This window comes from Marmota marmota, unplaced genomic scaffold (genome assembly GCF_001458135.2).
Source record: "Marmota marmota marmota unplaced genomic scaffold, marMar, whole genome shotgun sequence".
NCBI classification, from domain to species: domain Eukaryota; kingdom Metazoa; phylum Chordata; class Mammalia; order Rodentia; family Sciuridae; genus Marmota; species Marmota marmota.
The window spans coordinates 47,286,099-47,302,308 of NW_026000057.1; the positions used below are offsets into that span (position 1 = coordinate 47,286,099).

Consider the following 16,210-nt stretch of genomic DNA (forward strand, 5'->3'; position numbering starts at 1 on the left):
ATTTTTGGATTCCAGAGATTAACTAAAGTGATTTCTGTAGACCAAAAAGAAGATGATTTGGCTCAAATCCATAACAGCTGATATCCAAAACTCCAGTTTGGCTATCCTTACATCTGCGACAGAACCAGGATGCTTTTTTCAATATCTATTATATTATTACCCTTTCCCACATCATGAAGTTCTATTTTGTTTTTTGAGCTCATACAGACCTAGGTTAATGTTTTGCTGATCAGTTCTATTTTTTGACTATAGAGTTTTTAAACATTGCAATGTAGATTTCACCTGTAAAAAGTTATAAGACCTTTATTATGTGTTGTGTGCACACTTGTGTTTTATGTTGTATGTACGTATGTCCATATATCATATATGATGAGCGCTCATCAAAAAATGGATCCAAATTTTTTTTTTTTATTCACGTGATTTAAATGGTTTAATTTAAATTGGGTAAACAGCTGTTGACGATTGTTTTAATATGTGAACAAAAAAGGAGGTTAACAGATCTGTTTGTTTACTTTCACCTTTCATTTTCATTATATTTAATAATTCTGTTCAAGATAATGTAAATTGTTCAGAAAATTGTTTTCTTTTAGTGCCTTCTGGAATGTTACATAATTTTTTCTTTAGCCATTATTGCCAGAATTCCTATCTTCATCCCAGTGTTGGTGAAGACAAAGATAAAACCAATCTACAGATTCTGCAATAGCTATCACTGAACTGCTTGCAGAACTTGCCTGGACTATGTATCACTTGTATGCATTGTAAACTCACTTGTATGCATTGTGAACTATTGGTTGGTGCAGTGACTTGTGGTAGTGTTGGGGTATTTTTGCTGATGGTGTCATCGGTGGTACAATTTTTCCAAAAGCAGCCATCACTGAACTGCTTGCAGAACTTGCCTGGACTATATATCACTTGTATGCATTGTGAACTCACTTGTATGCATTGTGAACTATCTGTTGGTGCAGCGACTTGTGGTAGTGTTGGGGTATTTTTGCTGATGGTGTCATTGGTGTTACAATTTTTCTAAAAGGAGCCATCAATTGGCTTCCTTCTGCTTGTGATGGTCGTTCAGCTAAAATTTGGGGGCCAACAGAGGTGAGGCAAAGAACCTCACTCCCCCGCTGGTACAAAGACCTATCCACAGGTGTGACTGTATGCTGGACCAGTAGTCAATGACAGGTAAGATCCAATTGCAATGGTTCCAACCTAAGACAGGAGGCTGATGCCTTGAGGTCAGCTCATCCGATGACGGATATGGACCATATGTAGTATTGGACAACCTAAGGCAGGCACAGTCCCTAAGCCACATGCTTCTTGCTTAAACAGAGATGGGGAGATGTTGAGAGCCACAGCCGAAGGGGCCCCAGCAAACTTTCAGCTGAGAAGAGGAGAGCTTGTTCTCCCCTTTTTTCCTCCCCCTGCCAGCTGTCCATGGAGCCCAATTGGTAACTTCTATTATCTTAAAAGTATAGACATCTCTGTGATGCCCAGCTCAAGGTCAGAGGCCTTGTTTGCACAGTTCTACAAACTACTATACTGGATATGTTTGTGAAAAACTAGTAAGGGGGTGTCCAGCACCTGGAGTGCTGGTATCTTCCTGGCCATTGGCCAAGTAAACAGGGGGACATGAAAATAGGAAGTTTATCTACATTGAACTCTTTTGCAGAGACTCTTTTGCTGACAGTCCTAAAATTAGCCATGGTGAAGATTTCTGGAGAAACTCAGTTAAAACTGTTCTGTGAAAAAAGAGGGTTCCACTTCAGAACCATGCTTTGAATATGCTGGCTTAGAAGAGCTTCCCAGAGCAGAACAGAATCAGTGTGTTTTAGCAGATTTGACTTGCATTAATTCACTAAGTTCTAAAGTAGAACCCTCTGCTTTTTTGTGTTTGAAATAGCATTCAATAGAAATCTTCCCAGTATGGTCAGATTCAGTTTAAGTTTAAAGCCTCTGTGGCATTGTTGAATATCAACTCATAGGAAGCAGGCAAATGCATTGGATAGGAAATTTGTGAGAAAGTTGTCGGAAAGAATTCCAATGAAACTTTAATCAATGCATCCCATTCTCATTTTTCCCATTTACTTTCAATGTTTAGTAATCCTACATACAACTTTTACATCATAGACCAATTTAAATATTTTGCCATCACTGTGATGGGGAAAGGCTGATGTCTGCTTTGAATGTTCTGGCTCAGTACAGCTTACAAGAACAGAACAGAAGCAGTTTGTGCTAGCAGCTTCAACTTTTGAGAACTTGCTCTGTTTTAAAGGAGAACCATCTGCTTTGTTTGTGCTTGAAGTAGCATTCAACACACTTCTTCCCTGAATGAGCAGATCGGTTTCATTCTCAAGTGTCTGTGCCATTGTTAAATATAATTTTGTAGGAAGTGGGTGAATGCATTGGAAAGGAACATTGGGAGAAAGTTATAGGAAAGAATTCAAATTAAATTTTACTAAATAAATCCAGTTCACATTCTTCCCTCTATCTCTTCAATGTTTGGTGATCCTCCAAATAACTTTTTCCTCCCAGACCAACTTTAATATTTTGCCATCACTGTGATGGGAAAAAATGATGTCTGCTTTGAATGTGCTAGCTGAGTAGAGCTTGCAAGAATGGAACAGAAGCAGTTTGTGCTGGCAACTTTAATTTGCTAGATTCACTCTGTTTTAATTGAGAACCCGCTGCTTTGTTTGTGCTTGAAGTAGCATTCAACAGAATTCTTCCCTGCATGGGCAAATTTAGTTTCATTTTCAAGAGCCTGTGCCATTGTTAAACATCAGTTTGTAGGAAGTGGGAAAATGAAATTGAAGTGAGTATTATGAAAAAGCTGAACCAACATAGTTCAAGGAAAGTTTGGTGTTATATCCTTATAACATTCCCTCATTCCCCACAAAGTTTGGTGAGCCTAGTCCAAAGATTTATCTTACTACCTCCATTGGAACAATGTGCCTGCAATGTGATGTTGAAGGACTGAAACCAGCTTTGAATATGCTGGCTTAGAAGATCTTCTCAGTGCAGAAGAGAATCCCTTTTTTGCAATGTCTACTTGCATGAATTCACTCTGTTCTAAACGAGAACCATGTTCTTTGTTTGTGTTAGAAGTAGCAATCAACAGAACTCTTCTCTGCATTGGGAGATACAGTTTCAGTTTCAAGCAACTTTGCCATTGTTAAATGTCTGTTCAAAGAAAACTGGCAAATGCATTTGAAAGAAAAATTGTGAGAAAGTTCTAGAAAAGAATTTCAATGAACGTTTACCAGATGCACCTTTTCACATTCTTTCCTCTTTCCAATGTTAGGTGATTCTGCATACAATGTTTTCTTCCTAGACCAATTTGAATATTTTGCCATCCCTGTGATGGGGAAAAGCTGAAGTCTGCTTTCAATGTGCTGGCTCAGTAAAGCTTGTAAGAACAGAACAGTAGCAGTTTGTGCTAGCAACTTCATTTTGCTAGAATTCACTCTCTTTTAAAGGAGAACCCTTTGCTTGGTGTGTGCTTAAAGTAGCATTTAAAACAATTCTTCATTCATGGACATTTTCAGTTTCAGTTACAAGAGTCTGTGCCATTGTTAAACATCACATTTTAGAAAGTGGTAAAATACAAATGAAGCAAGTATTGTGAAAAAGGTGGACCATCGAATTTTAAGGAAACTTTGATGAATGTATCATCATAATATTTCCTCTTTTCCCCAAAGTTTGGTGAGCCTAGTCCCAAGGTTTTTCTTGCTAGAACCATTTACATAATATGCTTGCAATGTGATGGTGAAGGGCTGAACTGCTCTTTGAATATGCCATCTTAGAAGAGCTTCTCAGTGCAGAAGAGAATCCATGTGTTTAACAGTTTTACTTGCATGAATTTGGTCTGTTCTGAAGGAGAACTCTCTGCTTTGTTTGTGGTTGAAAAAGAATTCAAGAGAACTCTTCCCAGATCTGGTGTATTCAGTTTCAGTTTCAAGTTTCTGTGCTATTGGTGAATATCTGTTCAGAAAAAGTGGGGAAATGCATTGGAAAGGAATAACGTTAGAAAGTTTTAGGAAAGACTTTTACTGAAACATCACTAAATGCACTCTGCTCACATTCTTCCATCTTTCCCCTCAATGTTTGGTGATCCTACATACAACTTTTTCTTCTTAGACCAATTTAAGTATATTGCTAATGTTACAGCTGTTTACCGGTGACAAGTCCTTGCTTCCAAATGCTGAAGTAACACCAGAGAAGCACGCCAAGGCAAGTGTAGAGTGAAAAGTAGAAACTTTATTAAAGGACAGCAGAAAAAACTTCTCCCGGAGGAAGAAGGGGACACAAAAGGCAGAATCCATGGAAGGGGGAAGTCTTCCCTCTTTTATAGCTAGGGTCTTCTTTTAGCTTTCCCACACTCCTGTCCTTTGTTTCCTTTTATCTTGCAGTGACAGAATGCAGGTGGGAAGGCCCAAAAGGTGGGAGATAGGTGGGCTGAAGGAGTAATCTGAGCAGGAAGGGCCTGTGGTGGCTTTTGATTATCACTTCCCTGTTTGCTGGGAGGTTTCATTAACAGTTCCTTAGGATGGGTTATGGGCCTTGGGGACATTAACATTTCAATTTCCCCAAGTGCTGCTCTGTTTTCCTAGACTCCATTCTCTATAATAGCCTCCATTTTATTTATCTTACTCGATATTAGACCCAATTTACCTAACTACACTAACTACCTCTCTGTAAATCTGGCTTCTTTCCCCCCTCTAATTTTAGGAACTCCTTAATGCTGTAAGAAAAGGGGGGCAATGACCATTCTGGCTTCTTTGAACTGAAAGGGGGTGGTGTTGAGCAAGCAGTTTTGGAATCCCCTTTTTAAAAAATCGGGTCTATCGAGTGGTCCATAATAGAAGTTCAATTGAGAAGTAACAGGCTGAAGGGTCATTTGAGTGATGGATGGTGTATAAGAGAAACAAGAAGTTATTAATACTGGAATGAGATTAATGCAACAATAGATGCCACAACTTAGGAATATGCCAATGAGTATGATGACAATGACAGAGACTAACAATGTTTTCCACCAGGAAGTACCAGAGAACCAGGACCTAAAATTGTTCCCATGACAAGGTTGGCGAGAACATGGCTTCTATCTGAGCATGTAAATCTTTAAGGATATTAGTCACATTGCCAGAATTGTCAGGGATATAAACACAACATTCAGTTTTAATAATGGCACAATTACCACCTTGAGCTGCAGTGAGGACATCTAAAACCATCCGGTTTTGTAAGATGCCCTTCTTCATAAGTGTTATTTCAGTGTTAAGGAGAGAGATACTTTCCTCAACCTCATGGAGGACAGTTTTAGTATAATCGTTTAAAGTCTCCACATGCCATGTTACTTCTTATAAACCAATTTGTGGGATAAACACTGAAGCTAGATGATCATATCAATGAAACACAGATCGTCCCCATCTATGTTTGAGATTGGAGAGGTTTGCTGGCTGTTTTATATTTGAGGTCTACTGCCCTGCATCCAAGGATACCCAATAGTACATCTCTCTATCCAGCCCGAGGGAAGCCAGGGTCATAAGTTAGTTCCACATATCCATTGAGCCCCATTGGGTGCTGGCCAAATAATTTTAGGGCTAGAGAGCCAATCTGTTCCAAACCAATCATTGGCTTGTAAAATTATAACTTGTTGGTATAGTGACTTTGGGGTCCATCCTAACTCTCGAGTAGCATTAGGCCATTTGTCATAGGTATGGTTTCACTGTTCCCAACAGATTGGGGCTTCTTGGTTTAAGTTCCCAATAGTGGGAGTGAGCCATAAATCTCCATCCCAAATTTGATAGTAACTATCTTTATACCTGTGACATGTTGACGGTGTTGACTGTGGAAGGCGAGAATTAGATGGACCTAATTTAACAGTGGTAGAAGTCTGAAGGTTGGTCTGTTCTAAAGTGAAAATCTTTCCATGACCTGGTTGTGATAAAGTTTCATTTATAGGCTATAAATTAATATTGGCATGAGAGGCATTTTGTAAAGAGGGTCTTTTTTTTTTTCTTTTGTTCTAACATTAAGGATTGTAAATTTATCCAATCATTTCCTTGTAAGGGGGATACCCACCAAGGCAGTCCAGAAGTGCTGAAAAGGGGAAATGGTCCACTTACCCAGCAATTATCTTTCTGTAACCTAGTGGCATATTGTTGGACCCACATTAGAAAAGAGTTAATCTCAGTGGATCTGTTTATAGTAATAAAGAAAGAGAGAAGGAAAAGTTTACATATCACCATTGTCTCTGTGGAAGAGATATTTTAGGTCCTCTACTGGACTTCAGGAGTATCGCTCCTCAGTTCCTTGGGAAGGAGAAGTCTCTTTGGGTATCGGCTCAGGATGGCAGGCTTTAATCCACGAGTGTTGGATCCAGTTCTCCTGTCCCAGCACTTTTACTGCAGAATGGGGTGGATAAGATTACAGAAAAAGGTCCTTTACAAATGGGGTCTAAGTTTGGAGAGTTTGAAGGTATGGTCTTAATCATAACTAGATATCCAGGCTCACATAGAGGTGGAGAAGTAACTGGCTCAGATATAGGATATTTACAAATTTCAGCTTGAAATTTTGCCAAATTTGTGGTATTAGTCACTAGGTCTGCAGTTTCTTGGTCTTTAAGGATATCATTTTTTAGGAATGGCCTCCCACATGAGAGCTCAAATAAGCTGAGCCCTAATGTTTTGGGGGTGTTCCTAATTCTGAGCAGTGCCAAAGGAAGCACCTTAGGCCATGGGTAGTGGGTTTCTTGAGTAAGTTTCCTTAGATGTCTTTTTAAAATATCATTAGTTTTTTCTACCTTTCCTGGGGATTGAGATCTCCATACACAATGGAGATGGTATTTGATGCCTAAGGCTTTAGATATTCCCTGAGTGACAGCTGCCTTAAAGGCTGCTCCAATGTCACTCTGCAGACTGTGAGGCAACCCAAATCGTGGTATTATTTCCTGTAATAATGCCTTGACTACCTCTCCTGTCTGTTCAGTTTGGGAGGGGTAGGCTTCAGTCCACCCATCAAAAAAATCTATCATGACTAGTAAATATTGGAATCCATTACTCTTGAGCATGTGAGTAAAATGAAGTTGCCAGTCCTCCCTAGGGAACTGTCCCATCTTTTGTAATCCTGGGAGCTTCTTGGCAGAATTGAGTAGATTATTTCTTTGGAATATTTCATAGGCTTTGACTGTTTGGTGGGTGGTCTTTGAAATATTTTTTCCTTCAAATATCTCTCAGGTTAATTTTAGAGTATTTTATTCTCATAGGTGGAAAGATTGGTGTAGGGTATGTAAAATCTTCCACTGGGAATTAGCAGGTAAATAAAGTTAGTCATCTTCCATTTGAATCCACCCAGAGGGTAAAAGAATACCTCCTTTATATAATGCCTTGTGTGTTTCCTCCTGGGTATATTGAAGTCTTATCTCTGGGAGAGGGTCTGTCCATATCAAAGGGACTAAGGTTGTTATCTGTAAATTTCCCTTAGCAGCCTCTTTGGCTTTTTGATCTGCTAGCCTTTTTCCTTCTGCTATTTTATCTATCCCTTTTTGGTGTCCTTGACAATGAATTACTGCTACCTCTTTGGGTAAATGAACAGCTTCTAGCAGTTTTAAGATTTGCTCATAGTTCTTTATGGATGTTCCCCCAGTTGTTTGAAATTCTCTTTCCTTCCAAATTGCTGCACGTGCATGCAGGATTAGGTAGGCGAATTTAAAGTCAATGTAAATATTAATTCTCTGTTGTTTTCCTATTTCAAGTGCTTTTGTTAGGGCTATCAATTCAGCTAGTTGTGAGTTTGTGCCTGGGGGCAAAGATTGTGCCTCTATGGTATCATGTAAAGTCACCATAATATATCCAGCTTTGTGTTTTCCTTGTTTCATAAAGGAACTCCCATCTGTGAACATGGTGAGGTCTGGATTGGACAGGGGCAGGTTTTGAAGGTCCTCCTGGGCTGAGTAATTTATAGCTAGGACTTGTTGGCAGTCATGTTCAGGATTTTCCTCTAATTTCTCTGGGAGTGAGGTGGCTGGGTTTGAATTAGAGCAAGTCTTTATTTGAGTTACAGGTCCATCTAAAAGTTTGATATTTTAGAAGGTCATTGTCTGAGAGCCATAGTTCTCATTTTTATTTAAAAACCCTGAGAGATCATGGGAAGTATAGACAATAAGCTCTCTTCCCAGGTGATTTTTATTGTCTCAGGGACTAGTAAACAGTGAGGCCATCCTCCTTGACACTAGGTCAAGCTCCTTACTGAGATAAGCTACTGGCTGTTGAGCTTATCCCTTCTTTTATGTGACAACTCCCAGGCTGTTCCTCCGCTCTCAGTGACAAATAGGTTGAATTTTTTTTCAGCTTTAATATGTTCTTGTTCCCATATCAAGGAAGTTGTTCCTTGGCATAGTGTGTGTTTGAGGAGGATATAAACAGGCTTAACTAATTTCCCATATCCAGGGACCCAAAGCCTGCAGTATCCAGTTATTCCTAGGAAGCCTCTAAGTTGCCTTATGGCTTGAGGTAGAGGATTGTCCTATAGGGGTTATTCTTTCTGGTCTTAGTTTGTGGGTTCCTTGAGACAGCTGTAATCCTAAATATTGAACTTGTTTTTGTCACAATTGAGCTTTTTTTCTATGAAACTTTATAGTTCTTTTCAACTAAGAAGTTTAAAAGTTCTTTAGTGGCTTCCTGACATTCCTTTTGAGTGGTGGCACATAAAAGTATCTTATCTACATATTGTAGAACAGTCAGAGATGTTTTATCTCTGAATTCTGTTAAGTCCTTAGCTAGGGTTTGGCCAAAATAATGAGGGCTTTCTCTGAACCCTTGGGGCAATACTATCCAATTTAATTGAGATCCACTATCGCTTTCCTCAAAGGCAAACAGTTATTGTGATTGGGAGTCTAAGGGTATAAAGAAAAAGGCATCCTTTAAATATAACACAGTAAACCAAGCAGTGGCTTCTGGAATCTCAGACAACAGAGTGGAGAGGAACAACTGCTTCATTAATTATTCTCAGGTCCTGAACTAGTTGCCATTCCCCATTGGGTTTTTGTATTCCTAAAATGGGTGTGTTACATGGGCTGTTGCAGGGCACTAAAATTTTCTGTCTTTTGGGATTCTGAATGATCTTCAATAAGCCCTTTTTTTGCCTTTGGGTGTAGGGGATATTGACTCTGATGTGGAAAGACAGAAGGATCTTTTAAGACTATTTTGATTGGAACGCCACTTTTTGCCAGTCCAATTTTGTCTTCAGTAGCCCAAACTTTAGGGTTTATATTACATTCTAATAAAGGTAAACATAATGGTCCTCATGGTCCCAAATTCATTGTAATGGACGTCTGAAATTTTGAAAGTAAGTCTCTTCCAAATAAAAGGGTAGGACATTCTGGGAAAATCAGAAATGCATGAGAAAACATCATTCCATCCCACTCACAATTCAGTGGGGGAGTAAACTTTATGGTAATAGGCCGTCCAGACACTTCTTGTACCATTATAGTATTCGAGGAAAGAGGTCTGGGGTAAGAAGTGAATACAGAATAACTGGCGCCAGTATCTAAGAGGAAGAAGCATACCTGGGGCTCATGTGAGGTGATACGAGTTACGGGAGCCAGAATTGAGCCTGGGCCCTGTCAGGCCTGTGTGGAGGAGTCTGGCTTCAAGGACGTTCGTCCCTGAGGACAGTCACTCTTCTAGTGATTGCCTTGACATTTAGGGCAGGGCTTTCGTGGTGGTCACTTGGCTATCGGGCAATTCTGTTTGAAATGTCCTTCCTCTCCACAATGGAAATAAGTCCCTTTTGTGGATTGAGGAGCATTTCATTTTCCTCCTTTTTCACCCTGGAAGGTTACTCCTCTAAGAGCTAATACCAGCGCTCCAGTTCTTTTTCTGTCTCTGTGCTTTTTCTCCTTCTTTTCTTCTTGATCTCTATTATAAAGAAACAGAAATAGCAAGTAGGAGGATTGAACAGGCCATATGACAATTTTTGTAACTTCCTCCAAATGTCTGGAGCTGACTAATAAATTTGTTCTTTAAAAGTATGTGGCCCTCTGTGGATTCAGGATCCACGGTGGTGTATTTTCTCATTGCCACCCTGAGTTTCTCCATGAAAATTGCAGGGCTTTCCTGGGGGCCCTGAATAATTTCTGAAACCTTATAATAGTTAATGGGCTTTTGTTTGATTCTCCTGAGGGCCTCAAGGACCAACATTTGAAAATGTCTAATTTTCCAAGCATCCTTGGGTCCCAGTCAGGATTATTTTTGGGAATTGCCTGTGCTCCAGGTGGATAACTGGGTTTGCTCCTAGTCTGTGCTGCTGGGGCATGAGCAAGGTATAGGTCATCCCCAAACTGTTCATCTGCTTTTAGGGCTGCTTCCTTCTCACTGGAAGTCAAAGTCTGGTTGAGTAATAGCATAATATCTTTCCAGGTGAGATCAAACACCTGGCGTATGTTTTGAAATACTTCAATACATTTATCTGTGTCCTCCAAAATCTCCCCAAGTCTGTTTTTATCTGTCTTATGTCTTGAAGGGAGAAGGGGGGTATGTACTTTGATTGGTCAAAATTCTCCTCCTGGCATCTCCTGGAGAGGTAATATATTTGGTTTGTCATTGGGGCAGATGAAGAGAGGCCAGGGTATGGAGGACAGGAAGGCTGTTGCTACACATCAACAGGAAATGGAGATTTTCTGGGTCCTCCTGATTCTTTCTCCCCAGTAGGTGATTCCTTAAGATTTTCTCTCTTCATGGCAGATATCATAGCTAAGTCTACTTTACATTGTTGGCATAATTTGGGGTTTTCCCTTAGGGCAAAGAAAACCTGGACATATGGCACCTTGCACCATTTCTCTTACCTTTTTCAAAATTTATCAAGCTGTAAAGTTGTATTAAAATTGATCCTTCCCTCTGGTGGTCAGGATTCTCCATCAGGGAGTTTGTATTGTGCCAGGCCTGGCAGCAGAAGAAAATCAGGTGCTTTTTTCTTGAGCGTCTGTGGGTCAAACTTATCCCAATTTTACAACATGCAGGAAAGTGGTGTACCAAGCCTCTTGGAGAGAGAAGCTCCCATCTGAGAAGAGAAAAAAAAAAAAAAAAAAAAAAAAAAAACAGTACTCAGGTGCCCACACCAGTGAAAACTGTTCTTATTAGGGACGTCTCTCTAAGCTTGAGCTTCCTTACAGTCCAGAAAACCCATCTCTCACATTGCTTTGCCAAGGTTGTTCCTGGTCCCCTTTGGCAAAGTGCTGGGATCCCAGTTTGCCCTGTGCCAGAGACCCTGGTTTGATTTAGACTTAATGGCATTACTGTTTTCCTCCCTGCCACTACTATAAAACCCACAGCAAAAAAGAATCACCCACTCTTCTTGTTTGCCTTTTTCTCTGTAGACTAAATGAATCTACCAAGGGTGAGGGGTATCTACCGGGTAAGGCATATAGCACTTTCTATCAGAGGGACTCCTGGAAATGTTGATTCTAAGAATGCCTCCCTCTAGCAGCTTAAAGAGAACACAGTGCATTTTAAACATCGGAGAGGTAATGGGAAATTTTAAAACAGACTAGTTAAAATTACCTATGCGCATGAGGGGAACCTGGGCACCTTTTTACTAATTATCTCATGTTGTTCTCAGTCCTACAACCTGAAATAGTAGTGTTTCTGACCAGCGAAGGAAGGGGAGCATCCAGGAAGGAATGGATGCAGGGTTGGGAGTGTTGTATAGTCCACACAGAGGCAAATGTAATTGGGGCTTTCTCTCAGTGCCATTCATCTACCGATCACTCTAGATACCCCTTAGGGCTGTCAGGAGGGGGTTCAAGAGAAAGGAACCTTAGAAATACATCTGAGTGTAGCCCAGACTGGAATTCCACAGTTGTCCCAAACTCCTTCCTCCATCTCCATGCATCTAAGGCAGATTATCTAAGTACACAGGATTAGGGAAACTGTGTACTCACACCAATTGCTCTCTGGGCCCAGACAGAAAAGTGGGAAGTGGCTTTGGCAGAATCCAACATGCCTGCTCTGTATCCAACAGGTGATTGGGAGCTGCCTAGGCCTGGAAACCTCTCACCTGAGTCTTGGAGAGTGGCCGCTGCACCAGTTGTGTTTAAATAGTCATTAGGTGCCCACATCACTCTCCAGAAAGAAAAAGAGAGAAAGATGCAACTCAAGACAGATGTCAGGTGCATGGAGAGGTGCTTACCTTGGTGTAGGTCTCGGTGGGAACCTCCAATCTGTTACTGTTGTTTACCGGTTACAAGTCCTTGCTTCCCGGAATGCTGAAATATAATACCAGACAAGCACACCAAGGCAAGTGTAGAGTGGAAAGTAGAAGGCTTTATTAAAGGACAGCAGAAAAGACTTCTCCCCGGAGGAAGAAGGAAACTCAAAAGGCAGAATCCGTGGAAGAGGGAGGTCTTCCCTCTTTTATAGCTAAGGTCTTCTTTTAGCTTTCCCATACTCCTGTCCTTTGTTTCCCTTTATCGTGCAGTGGTAGAATGCAGGTGGGAAGGCCCAAAAGGTGGGAGATGGGTGGGCTGAAGGAGTAATCTGGGCAGGAAGGGCCTGTGGTGGCTTTTGATTAGCACTTCCCAGTTTGCTGGGAGCTGTTTCATTAACAGTTCCTTAGGATGGGTTCTGGGCCTTGGGGACATTAACATTTCAATTTCCCCAAGTGCTGCTCTGCTTTCCTGAACTCCATTCTCTATAATGGCCTCCATTTCATTTATCTTACTCAATATTAGACCCAATTTACCTAACTACACTAACTACCTCTCTGTAAGTCTGGCTTCACTATATCCCTGATGGGGAAAGGATGAAGTCTACTTTGAATGTGCTGGTTGAGTAGAGCTTGCAAGAACAGAACAGAAGTGGTTGTGATAGCAGATTCAACTTGCTACAATTGACTCTATTTTAAGGAAGAATTCTCTGCATTGTATGTGCTTGAGGTAGCATTTGGCAAAATTGTTTCTTGCATGCATGGACTCAGTTTCCCTTTTAAATATCTGTTTCATTGTCAAATATCAGTTATTATGAAGCAAGGAAATGCAATTGACGTGAGCATTGTGAAAAAGGTGTGCCAACAAATAACAAGGGAACTTTGGTGAAACAATCCCCATAATATCCATCAGTTCCATCCACATTTTGGTGAGTCTAGTTTCTAAGTATATCTAGGTATCACCATTTAAATAAATGTGCTTGCAATGTGATTTTGAAGGGTTGTACAACACTTTGTAAATATGCTGGCTTAGAAGAGCTTCCGAACAGAAGACAACCCATGTGTTTTTGGAGCTTCTAATTGTTTTAATTCACTTGTTCAAAAGAAGAATCCTCTACTTTGTTTGTGGTTGAAGTATTATTCAACAAAACTCTTCCCAGCATGGGTAGATTCAGTTTCAGTTTCAAGCATCTGTGCCACTCTTAAATATCACTTTGTATAAGGGGGAAACTGCAATAGAAGTGAATATTGTGAAAAAAAAGGGGGGGGGGGCAAGGAATGTCAAGCAAATTTGGGAAGGAATACTCTTAATATTCTCTTGTACCCAACAACATTTGGTAAGCCTCATCCGAAGGTCTTTCTTGCTGCTAGAATTTAAATAATGTGCTTGCAATATTTTGTTGAATGGCTGAACCCTGCTTTGAATATGCTGGCTTAAAAGCTTCCCAGTGCAGAGATAATCTGTGTGATTTAACAGTTTGTACTTCATCTATTCTAAAGGAGAAACCTCTGTTTTGTTTGTCCTTGAAGTAGCATTCAATAAAACACTTCCCAGCACCAGAAGATTAGGTTTCAGTTTCAAGTGTCTTTTCCATTGTTAAACAACAGTTCTTGGGAAACAGGAAACTGCAATTGAAGTGAGTATTGTGGAAAATGTGAACCAACAGATTTCTAGGATACCTTGGTGAATGAATCCACATAACAATTTTTTTTCCCTCAAAGTCTATTGAACCTACTACAAGGTATTTCTTACTACCACCATTTAGGTTAAGTGCCTGCAATGTGATATTGAATGGCAGAACTCTGCTTTGAATAGCAAATTCTTGTGCTATAGGAGAAGAGAATCTGCATGCTTTAGAGTCTTCTACTTGCATTAATTCACACTGTTTTTAAAATTTTATTATTTTTTAAAATATACAACAACAGTGGAATGCATTACAATCCTTATTACATATATAGAGCACAATTTTTTATCTCTGTATATAAAGTATGTTCACGTTAATTTATGTCATTATACATGTACTTTTTTACATTACAATTCTTAATACACATATATAACACAATTTTTCATGTCTCTGTTTATATATAAGGAATGTTGACACCCAATTCAAGTCTTCATACATGTCCTTTGTATAATGATGACCATCACCATCCACCCTCCCCTTCCCTCCCATCCCTCTTCCCTATCTAGAATTAATCTAATCCTCCCATTCTTTTTCTCCATACCCCACTATGAGTCACCTCCCTTATATCAGAGAAAACATTTGGCATTTGGTTTTGGGGGGATTGGCTAACTTCACTTAGCATTATATTCTCCAACGCCATCCATTTACCAGCAAATGCCATGATTTTGTTCTTTATTAATGCTGAGTAATATTCCATTGTGTATAAATGCTGCATTTTTAATCCATTCATCCACTGGAGGACATCTAGGTTCTCTCCACAGTTTAGCTATTGTGAATTGTGCTGCTATAAACATTGATGTGGCTGTGTCCCTGTAGTATGCTGTTTTTATGTCCTTTGGGTATAGTCTGAGGAGAGGAATAGCTGGGTCAAATGGTGGTTCCATTCCAAGATTTCCAAGGAATCTTCACATTGCTTTCCAAATTGGCTTCACCAATTTGCAGTCCCACCAGCAATCATATGAGTGTACCTTTCCCCCCACATCCTCGCCAACACTTGTTGTTTGTCTTCATAATAGCTGCCATTCTGACTGAAGTTAGATGATATCTTAGAATAGTTTTGATTTCCATTTCTCTGATTGCTAGAGATGATGAGCATTTTTTTCTATATTTGTTGATTGATTTTACATCCTCTTCTGAGAAGTGTCTGTTCAGGTCCTTGGCCCATTTATTGATTGGGTTATTTGATTTTTTGGTGCTTAGCTTCTTGCGTTCTATATATACCCTAGAGATTAGTGCGCTATCTGATGTGTGAGGGGTAAAAATTTTCTCTCACTATGTAGGCTCTCTGTTCACCTAACAGATTGTTTCTATTGCTGAGAAAAACTTTTTAGTTTGATTCCATCTTATTTATTGATTCTTGTTTTAAATTCTTGTGCTATAGGAGTCTTATTAAGGAAATTGGGGCCTAATCCCACATTATGGACATTAGGGCCTAATTTTTCTTCTATTAGACAGAGTCTCTGGTTTAATTCCTAGGTCCTTGATCCATTTTGAGTTAAGTTTTGTGCATGGTGAGAGACAGGGGTGTAATTCCATTTTGTTGCATATGGATTTTCAGTTTTCCCAGCACCATTTGTGAAAGATGCTATCTTTTCTCCAGTGCATGTTTTTGGCACCTTTGTCTCATTTAAGATAATTGTAATTTTGTGGGTTAGTCTCTGTGTCTTCTGTACCACTGGCCTACCAGCCTGTTTTGGTGCCCGTATCATGCTGTTTTTGTTACTATTGCTTTGTAGTACAGTTTAAGGTCTGGCATAGTGATACCACCTGCTTTGCTCTTCCTGCTTAGAATGGCTTTAGCTATTCTGGATCTCATATTTTTCCAGATGAATTTCATTATTGCTTTTCCTATTTCTACGAGGAATGCCATTGAGATTTTGATCAGAATTTCATTAAACCTGTATAGTGCTTTTGGTTTTATGGACATTTTGATAATATTAATTCTGCCTATCTATGAGCAAGGTAGATCTTTCCATCTTCTAAGGTCTTCTTTTATTTCTCTCTTTAAGGTTCTGTAGATTTCCTTGTATAGATCTTTCATCTCTTTTGTTAAGTTGATTCCCAAGTATCTTTTTTTTAGGTTATTGTGAATGGGGTAGTTTTCCTCATTTCCTCCTCAGAGGATTTGTCACTGATATACGGAAATGCCTTTGATTTATGGGTGTTGAGTTTATATCCTGCTACTTTGCTGAATTCATTTACTAGTTCTAGAAGTTTTCTGGTGGAGTTTTTTGGGTCTTCTAGGTATAAAATCATATTGTCAGCAAATAATGCTAGTTTAAGTTCTTTTTTCCCTACACTTATTTCTTTAATTTCTTTCATCTGTCTAA

General features: G+C 39.7%; 1 long non-coding RNA gene across 1 annotated transcript in view; it reads right to left on the reverse strand.

Annotated features, from left to right (window-relative positions):
* Positions 1-1,629: 1,629 nt before the first annotated feature.
* LOC125619814 overlaps positions 1,630-16,210 on the reverse strand; it is a 45,542-nt gene continuing 30,961 nt past the window's right edge. Inside the window, exons 3-5 of the long non-coding RNA XR_007351418.1 lie at positions 12,181-12,256; positions 10,838-11,052; positions 1,630-6,398 (exon numbers count right to left, since the gene is read on the reverse strand). This is a non-coding gene — a long non-coding RNA (uncharacterized LOC125619814). The remainder of the gene's footprint in view (positions 6,399-10,837; positions 11,053-12,180; positions 12,257-16,210) is intronic.